Raw genomic sequence first — 10,879 nt, 5'->3', positions numbered from 1 at the left:
AGTGGAGACCTTGAAAATTGGTCGCCAGCCATTCGCAGAGCACACAGAGACAAATAAGGACAATTTTGAGTGTTCAATCAGCCTTCCATAGATGTTTTTGGAATGTGGGAGGAAACCGGACGACCCTAAGAAAACCCATGATGAGGCCGAGGAGAACATGCAAACTCCACACAGGGAGGCCGGATTCTAACTTGGAACCCCTGCCAAGACAGAGTGCTAACCACGCGACTAGCGGGCCGTGGGACTGGCTGACTTCACAACATTTCAGTCAGGCTTCTCCTTTTGGTGTCATTGAAAAGCCAAAGCAACCATCCTTTCAGGTTTGCTGGTTTTGCACGGTGTCATGCACGACAGGGTTTTACAGCTGCAAAGTTTTGATGCTTGTTTTTTAAAAATTATGTGATATCATATCATCCGGGTTGACCGTCAAAACTGCCATGGATTCACTTCAAATACGCTCTGTAAGTCAGTGATTGCCAACTGGGAGGAATTCAGCTAATTTGTCCTCAAATGATTTTTAACTCATTCACTGACAGACATGCAAAATGTGTCCACTCCAATGCCAGGGTTTTTGCCATTTTCACTCTGATACTTTTGTTCTACTTTCTTCCTTTCAAAACTTTGCTGCTGTAAATTGTGAATTTGTCAATTGTGGGACGTATAACGGTTGTGTTCTTATTTAATTCTTATTCAGAAAATCTAATTACATGTTCATGCTATTCAAATGAAAACATTGAGTTTGTACATTAAACGCTCACACATATTATTCGTTCCTAATCAGGACTGTCAAATAAGAAGTGAAAAGTGTTTTATTGAAAGCAATGTATCATAAAAAGATATATGACACACCGTGTCATGATTCGTACTGCATATTTAACTTTGCGTTGAGTAATTTCAGGACTTATGTCCTCTCACCTGCTCAGGATTTTAAAATGTTGCTCATAATGACCACCGATGACATTTTTGCTTTATTTATTTTTTGGAAAATGTTGCTTGGCAAGCTCACAATAGACTAGTCATGGGCCGTCAGGGCCTGCAAGGCCTTCTCTGCTGGCCTAAAAATATCTGAATCACAGACTGATTAATTATATTTTGTCCAAAAATTCTTGTTAAATAATTCCGAATTGTCTTTTAGTTTCTCTTAATTACTTTTCATCTGTTGTGCTGCCTCCAGATGTGTTTTCGTATTGACGCATTTAACCAATCACATTTCAGCCATAATTTGTTATCAGGGTCAGAAATCTACCTGGACCCCTTCACAATGAGTTCTGCAGGCCCTGTCGCATGGAAAAGGTGTCAATCAAACGGATGCTTTAACCCTGGGGTGTGCAAACCTTTTGGCTCAGGCGCCACATTTGTTTCTAAAATTTGACAGGTGGGCCAGGTCCGCACAAGATACGGTACATATTTAAAAAAATGCATATGTTTTTCAGTCAATTTCAAACATCAACAGAACAAAACCATTAGGGAATTAACATAATTTTATTAATAAGGACAATGAAACAACTATGGTACAATATATGTCCTGTATGAATGTCCAAGTATGTTAACAACAAACAATACATACGATGCATATTGATTTATATAGCGATTTAACAACAGCTGAAGCTGTAACAACACGCTTAACATGGACAGGTATCATATACAGGAAATAAGGCAGTCACAAAGTTAGCAGAAAGCCCCAGGGAGTGAAACCAAGATCAAGTCGGAATCATGCTGAGTCAAATGCCAAAGACGTTACAACACAAGCAACAAAGTGCTACATTGCCCAAAACTGCAGCAGGTGGTAAATTGGTTAAAATTTAACCAATCAGATTTTGAGTTGGCAACCCAAAAGGGGTACCTACGCCTTCTTGAAGGCGCTGGTCAACGTCAGAGTTTTCACAAACTATGATTGGCTAGTAGCATGACTGGCTCGTCACTAGCCAATCATCGTATCACTAGCCGCTAGTGATAAGAGCATACTGGCCAGAGCTAGCACACTTTATCGATAGTAAGCTGCATAAGAAAATATATATTTATGTTAATTTGTTAAGCAGTTTTGTCAACCCACAATGGCTGAAGGAAGAGAAGAAAAGGATTTGGTTGGAGAGTTACTGTTAAAGCCATTTCCAAGATGGACTTTTAAAGAAAAAATGCACATCACTAAGAAAGGTGGGTCAATTATTTCCTGGCTTATTGTACCCTGTAGTGGACTTGTGGTAAATCACATCACTTTTTTCAGTCTGGATTAATTCAGATGTAGCACTACTGAAGGCCTAGCGATGAAATCCACGGCCCACCACGATAATAGACACAGTGAAGTGGTGTTGGCAACTCTTCAGACATGTCGGTATTGCTTACTACTTCGCTTGTACTAGTCGTTCACACGTTCACACATGTACAAAAGCACTACAGTACGTTCAAAATAAAAGTATAACATTTTACTCTTGACTTCATTGTGACAGTGCAGTACAGTCATAATGACCGGATGTGCACAGGTTTCTTAAACGGTATCACTGTGAATGATGTTTCCCGTGTAAGTTGTTTGTAATGAATGTTCTTTGGTCATTATTGTCCTACAACACTTCAATAGTAAATGTCCAGTGTATATCTCATTCCAGAGTAAATAAAGTACCACAAGCGCTGAGATAGAGATACACTTTTCACAAGGATGATGTTTTATTTTTTGTTTTTTCTCTTAAAACATTTAAAGCATCCCCCCTTTGACTGTTTTTTGGTCTCTTCTTTGTCTTTGTCTTCGTCTTCATCTTCGTCTTCAGCTTTATCTTTATGTTTCTTGTCTACGTCTTCATCTTTATCTGTATGTTTTTTGTCTTCGTCTTCATCTTTATGTTTGTCTTTATGATTGTCTTTGTCTTTATGTTTGTCTTTGCCTTTTTCTTTGGCTTTGTTTTTGTGTTTTTCTTTGTCTTTCACTTTGTCTTTCGTTTTGTGGCTTGTTTGTGTGTTGGTTGTGCCACTTGTTTGTGACAATACCTCTGGTGACAATAACTCTTGTGACACTAACTCTTGCACCTCATTATCTTTGTTGTCCTTTGTTCCCTGGTAGCATTCAACGTCCCTGTGTTTTTTCTTCTCTTTTCTTCTGTGGTGTTCAACCGCTTTATCATTTTCATTATCGGTTGCATGATTGGGTTCACCAGACTCGCTACCACTGGTTTGGCTATCCTCCATGCACTTGGTCGTAGCAAATTCAGAAAGAGTTTTCTGTCGTTCCAATTCCTTTTGTGCCTGAGTCGATGCAACGTGCTCCAAAATCATCCGGCGCATATTGGCGGCCCTGCGTTGTTGAATCTTGAAATCTAACTCTCTTTTCCGTTGCTCTATTTGTTGCTGAAAATAGTGGTCTTTGGAGTGAAAGTTTTGATACGTTTGTGTGAACTGAGTTGAGAGTAATGCAGGTGTCATATTAGTCCGAGTCACTCCAGTTACGTGAAAATCATCCAGAGCTGATGCAAAAATGTTCTCCATTAGTGCTTCATCATGACCTTCTTGTTTTGTAAGTGCGACTGTGGGTTTGTCCTCTTGGGGTGCTATTGCATCATGAGAACGCGCTGACAGGGTTTCTTCCCTGTCCTCATCTGGAGGTGTCGCACTGAGTTCCTCATCTTCATCCTCTGACTCTTCCCAGATTATAGAACGTTTTTTTTCCTTGTTCCTTTTTTGATGAGCCAAACCAATGAGATTGTCTTCCTCAGTGATTCCCCACTCGGGTTCTGAAGTTGCATCGTCCTCCAGAGGAGCATGGTCTGTGTTGTGCTCCATAAATCCTGGATATAACTCATCCACATCGGTTGAATGAGTTACGTCTTCCTCCATCGGTGGTGCGTGCATTAGTTAACAGATGTCGTCGGTTATGTTGTCCGGTTATGCGGGTAAACTGTGTTTACGAGCCATAAAACTTAATTCTGACCAACCTTATTTTTATGTCCGCCCATCCATACGTTATCCAAACCGCTTATCCTCATGATGGTCGCGTAAACAGAAATATTAACACCGTCCACGCTTGCGTTATATGACGTCATAAAACACAAAAATGCCTTGAAACTATACAAAAGGGCAGGTTGACGAAAGTGCAGCACGAGTTTTACGGACCTTCTACTCCTCCCCACATTTTTATTGACACGAGTAAATGACTCATTGGGGGCACAAACAAGGAAAAAAAGTTGCCGCGAGATTACAAAGGTAGCACAGAACCTCGAGTAAATAAACAGGCAATGCAACGGTAGGCCTGTCGGTCGTGATCACGTTTTTATAATTACACACAATAATAAACGGAATGCAAACTGTATCAACAGTATATTGTTAGATGCATTTGTTATTAACGGCTGTATCAGTAGAAAAGACAAAGTTCTACCTCAGTACTTGGTGCGTTCACTGGCCACAATCACGATTGGATATTTGAAATTCTGATGGGAAAACACAATCATTGAATAAAACAGAACAAAACTAACAATAAATAAATTGTGAGTATGAAAAACAACATCTAAGTACCACGGGCTTTCTTCCACAATTGTCTATCGGCAGTGACGTGCAGTCAGGGGAGGCAGGTGAGGCAGTGCCTCACCTGTCATCATGGAAAGCTGTTAAATTAAACAGTTATTTATTTAGTGATTTGTACTTTAAAGTTCTTTTCCATTTAACTGCACCATTTTAGGATTTTTTTTCAAAATCACGGAATTTTCACATTTACCGTTCAAATGCTAAGTCGAGACGAGCGGTGAGGCAGCTGAGCCTCACCATGGAATGCGCAATGACTGTGCTAACTGGGTTGCTTGCTCTGCAGTGAGACCGCATTGCTGTCCCTCTGCATATCGCGATTAAAGTGTTCAAACAATTTTAGTATATGAACTAAATTTATACAATTTAGCTGGTGTCTATAATGTAGTCACTGTACATAATAAACACTGTACTACAGTGTTGATTTTATTTTATTTTTTATCAAAACTGTGTGCAGAGGTGAGGCACACAGTTCTCCTGCCTCATGACAGGGGGCGCAGGTGATTACAGATTCTTCTCGCGCCTCCTCGGCTGCAGAAGTTAGTGAGAGCAAGCGACAGTAAACAGTTAGCAAGTTAAGTGCAACCATCCAGTCATTTTTTCATGTTGCTTGGCCTTATTTTCAGAATGGAGAATTACATATCTAAATTGAAAGAAATAGAGATACTTTTAAAACTGAAGAAAGATAAGGAAGGCTTCTACAAAGAAGTTATCGATGCCTTTCTTCAGAAGGAGCGGCGCATGGACTTCATTTATAAGTAAAGGTAACATGATAATCACGTTTTTTATTCTTTTTTTTCTATGCTACAGTTTATATAAAGAATGCTGACATGACATTTTAAACAAAACACGTTAACTGTTGCCAATCAAATGGTGAATAAGCTACTCTGTAGAGTTCATGTTTGTAAATCTGACTGTGATGACGTCTTTCCTTTCTGCTTTTCCCATTAAGGGGTCGCCACAGCGAATCAGTGTCCTCCATCTTCAGAGGTAGGTGCCTAATACGGCGTTTCTGACAGAAATATGTTTTTAAGAAGTGCGCTTTATAACTACAAACAGCCTATGTCAGTCATCTGCATTCAGTCTTGCATTTCGGATTTTGTGCAAATCAAATAATCATCGTCTTCAAATGTAAATCTGCACGAAGTTGTGTTCTTTTCCTTACTGTTTTTCCTTTCAGGGGTCTCCACAGCGAATCAGTTGCCTCCTACTGCGGTCAAGCCAGCCTCCACTCGCAAAATCGAAGTCAAGTGGGCCGCCACTTCGGTTAACAACACTGTGCATTACGGTAGTCTGCAGCGAGCGAGCGACGAGCTAGCGGCGTGGGCCACCTTCAAAATAAAAGCGCGCAACAAATTCATGTTTCTAAGCTGTTCGGTAAGGATGACGTTAACCTAGGAAAGAATAAGAACTCTCAGAAGGTGCCAAGACGTGTTCTCAAATGAAGATAGAAAAAGTCGTTGTAATAATAATAATAATAATAATAATAATAATAATAATAATAAAAGTAAAATAAACAACATCGTAGTTGAGTGCATGCTGACGTTATTTTTCATTTAAAAAACTAATTAAAAAAATATTCGATATCCCGGCACCAAATAAACATTGGGGGAAACCAGAGCACCCCAGATATCCAACCAGACCATTCTGATACAGATCTGATGCTTTATTTTGAAATAGTGGGCCTCTGAAAAGTGAAAACATTTGGATATTGTTCGTCAATTATAAATAAAACCTTCTAAATCGAATAATATTCGATATCCCAGGACAAAACCAACACTGGGGAAAATTAAAGCACCCTAACTATCCTACGAGACCAGTCTGATACAGATCTGATGTTTTATTTTGAAATAGTAGGCCTCTGAAAAGTGACAATATATTGATATTGTTTGTCAATTAAAAAAAAAAAACTTTTACGTAGTTTGTGGTTTTAAACTGAAAATGTGGAATGTTTAGAAATGTTATTTCATAATTTCTGCGGCAATCTGAAACACAAAGTTGTTCTTGTCTTGTGGAATTAACAAATTTAGTTGGACTGCACAGTTTAAATACACCAATGATACTAGGTCACATTGTTTCACCATTTTATGAAACACATCCAGCTACAGATAATATACAGGCAGCGACCATTATATATTTATGGAAGAGTTAAACTTGCCAAGGTAACAATCACACCACAGCTGAATGAGTCCTGTTGTGTGGGGTGAGACACAGATCCTCTTCTCCATGTTTTTTCCTTCCTACTCTGCTTTTCCGTGGTGGGTTCTTCAACAAGAATAAAAACAATCCCACTGTTAAAGTTGGTTTTACGGAATATCGAATATTATTCAATTTAGAAGCTTTTTTTTAATTGACGAACAATATCAATATGTTTTCACTTTTCAGAGGCCCGTTATTTCAAAATAAAACATCAGATCTGTATCAGAGTACTCTAGTTGGATAGCTGGGGTGCCCTAATTTCCCCCAGTGTTTTTTATGTCCCGGGATATCGAATATTATTCGATTTAGAACTTTTTAAACATTGACGAACAATACCAACATGTTCACATGCATTGGAGTTAGGAAACAGGTCAGATGTCACTTTTCAGAGGTCCTTTATTTCAAAATAAAACATCAGATCTGTATCAGAGTTGACTGGTTGGATGGCCGGGTTGCTCTGGTTTCCCCCAGTGTTGGTTTGGTCCTGGGATATCGACTATTCGATTTAGAAGTTTTTTTTTTAATTGATGAACAATATCGATATGTTTTCACTTTTCAGAGGCCCATCATTCCAAAATAAAACATCAGATCTGTATCACACTGGTCTGGTAGGATAGCTGTGGTGCTCTAATTTTCCCCAGTGTTGGTTTGGTCCAGGAATATCAACCATTATTCGATTTAGAAGTTTTTTTTTTAATTGACGAACAATATCAATATGTTTTCACTTTTCAGAGGCCCATTATTTCAAAATAAAACATCAGATCTGTATCAGTGTAGTCTAGTTGGATAGCTGGGGTGCTTTAATTTTCCCCAGTGTTTATTATGTCCCGGGATATCCAATATTATTCTATTTAGAACTTTTTAAACATTGACAAACAATACCAACATGTTCACATGCATTGGAGTTAGGAAACAATTGACGAACAATATCAATATGTTTTCACTTTTCAGAGGCCCATTATTCCAAAATAAAACATCAGATCTGTATCAGACTGGTCTGGTAGGATAGATGCGGTGCTCTTATTCTCCCCAGTGTTGGTTTGATCCAGGGATATCGACTATTATTCGATTTAGAAGTTTTTTTTTAATTGCCGAACAATATCAATATGTTTTCACATTTCAGAGGGCCATTATTTCAAAATGAATAATCAGATCTGTATCAGAGTGGTCTGGTTGGATAGCTGGTGTGCTCCAGTTTCCCCTGGTTTTGATTTAGTCCATGGATATCGAATATTTTCTCCTGTAGGACTTTTTAAAAATATATGAAAAATAACGTCAGCATGCACTCAACTAACTATGATGGTGTTTATTTTACTTTTATCATCATCATCATCGTCATTGATTGTTGTTCCGTTGGTTGTCCTTTAAAGTTTAAAGGACAACCGACGTCTCCGGACAAGTTGTGTCCATAATTTGTAAAATGGCTTCAAATGACTTCTACTGAGTATATTTTAATAAGATTCCACCGCATATAACTATATTTTACGTTTTAAGACTCGCGCTGAATATTCAGGAAGTCTTGTTTTTGAGTTGGTGACGAGTCCGTACGTGACGTCACTAAAGGACCGCCCTTGACCGTGAAAAAGACGCATTGTAGCGGTCCTTCCATCACGTCAATGTATTTCGCTCGACTTGTTTGGTTTGGGGACCTCGTGTTGCACCCAAAAGCCGCCAGAAGGCCAGAAGAGGGCGTCTAAGCGCCATATAAGGAATTTATCAGCCTGTGTAAACGGAGGTGGCCACAGGAGGTCGCCATTTTGTGCCTCTTTTTTTGGGTGAGAGATTTTCCCCCAATGTTGCCTCAAAATGGCACAAATAAATTATTTAATCGATTGCAAGCATGTATGCTTTCTTCTTCAGAACTATTTGAATCATATTCACAACTGGATGTGTAACAAGAAAGCATATTCTCCGAATCTGAAGCCATTGTTTTGACAAGCAATGCAAGACGTCTTGGCGTGATGTCACGAACTGGGGCGGGACTTTCTGAAAATGCCCAATTCGCAGCTCAATTTTTTTGCAGATTTTGGACACTTTAAGTCATTTTTATTGGTGTTTTGCATTTGACCAACGATATCATACGGCGTGTTTTGGGTATTTTAGATGCTATAAAACGTTTTTCTGGTGTCAGTTAAAAAACAAAAAAGTGACGTCGGTTGCCTTTAATGTTACGGGCTGAGGACAGTGTGAGGCTTAAGATCTGCCTCAGTGCTGTCCAATGCAGTTATAAGTATGGGGTCCAAAAAAATAATCACATTGTCATGTCAGTGTTGTCTGTACATTTCTGTCCATTTAATGTACACAAAGTAAATGTAAAGTTGGTTGTGTTTGGTAAATACGGATCGTCAATAAAACTACAAATCCAGTATGACCAGCAGGGAGCGGGCTGCGCTCACTTTTCAACTTGTTGGACTCGAGCGTGAATAATAAAATCAGTCACAGCGAATCAGTGTCCTCCATCTTCAGAGTTTTGATTCGCATGTTTGTTTTGGCCAAGCTTTTACGTCGGATACCCTACCTGACACAACCCTCTGTATTTATCCGGGCTAGGGACCGGCACAATAATAAATAATAATAATAATAATAAATAATAACAATAATAATTGGATTGGATTGGATTGGATATGCCTTTATTAGTCTCACAGTGGAGAAATTTACATTTCACAGCAGCAAAGTGATGAAAGGAATGAAAGTAGAAAAATGAAATACATGAGCTGCTGGAAAGGCAGCCACTCTCGCGGCGCCGTCTTGAAGTCAAAAGAACAAAAAAAAACTCAATAACAAATAATATGACAGCATAGAGACAATATGACAAAACAAAGACACAGAGAGACATTCATTCTTCAGGACTTGCTGTACCCTCTTTGTGATGACATGAAGCAGTTCTAGTCATGGTGGAATGTGCTGCAAGCTAAATGTTGAAAGCAAACACGTAGCTGTATCATCCATTGACGAAAATAATAATAATAAATTTCATTTATAAGCACCTGGCTTTTAAAACACTGGCTTGTGTCCCCTTGTGGCCACAGAACAAATGAATGATATGTTTTATACTACTGTACAGCCATTGGCTGGCAGTTGGTTATATATTATATTTGGAAAACTTTTTTTCATGCATTGAAGGTGTGTCTTATAGTCCGGTGCGCCTTATGCATGGAAAATGGTAGGCCAGATATAGTCCCCGGTCCATGACTTTGACACTTGTGAGAAAATGGATGGATGAATGCTTGCTATTTATTTATTTATTTATTTTCACGGTTATTGTTGGGTGAGAGATGGCCTTTCTCTTGCGGGTTCTTTCATTTTAGATGATGAGGATGTTGGTTAACCAAATACAGGCGGAAGATGATGAACACTACATTCAAAAGTTGTATTTACAGAATATTCCGGGTACAATTGCTGTTTACAGACAATGGCTGCGTATCATGAGTGCGTAGAAACAAGGGACAACTGTTGCTTCATCAATACTTTCGTTTCTACTGAACCAATTCTTAACCTTTATCAACAGCCACATTCCTTTGCCAAACTGATGAGGTGGTGTGCTTTCAAGGGCAGATCTGGCTAGTCACATGGTGGACATGAGAAAAATGTAATTGCATGACCAAATATGGGCACACACTTCACTGTGCAGATTCTCAATCAACCAGGTCAACTTTTCTTGTTTGTTCAATGGAACGTTTATTTCTGCAATTTACCTACCAAATGACCCTACTTTCAAATTTAGTTCGGTTGAGACGTGAGCAACGTCAGTGTTATGCTTGCTGTAATCATGAGATCTTTGAACTGGTAAAAAGGGACTTAAAATTGGTCTTTTTTTCATCTGTGACTGCTTCAAACAAAAAACCGTATGTGAGAATGGAGAAAAAGTCTTTTGTCACACTTAGAACATAACTACCAAACTTGTGTATCTTTGTGACATGCATTTTTCAAACATGCAATTCTTCTTTGAAAAATTCAATCAGGCAGTTATGAGCATTGTATTTTTGTTTGTTTGTACTTTTTTGTTGTTGTTGTTGTTGTGAGCAATGGAGAGTGTGGAAAAGGGGTGAAGAAGCGCGTCCAGGCAGGCTGGAGCGGCTGGAGAAAAATGTCAGGTGTGGTGTGTGATAGAAGGGTTTCAGCTAGGATGAAAGGAAAAGTGTATAAAACAGTGGTGAGACCAGCCATGATGTTTGGA

The sequence above is a fragment of the Hippocampus bargibanti genome, linkage group LG07 (genome assembly GCF_051943395.1).
Source record: "Hippocampus bargibanti isolate YZ-2025 linkage group LG07, ASM5194339v1, whole genome shotgun sequence".
NCBI classification, from domain to species: domain Eukaryota; kingdom Metazoa; phylum Chordata; class Actinopteri; order Syngnathiformes; family Syngnathidae; genus Hippocampus; species Hippocampus bargibanti.
Note: the sequence above shows the minus strand (reverse complement) of the source record.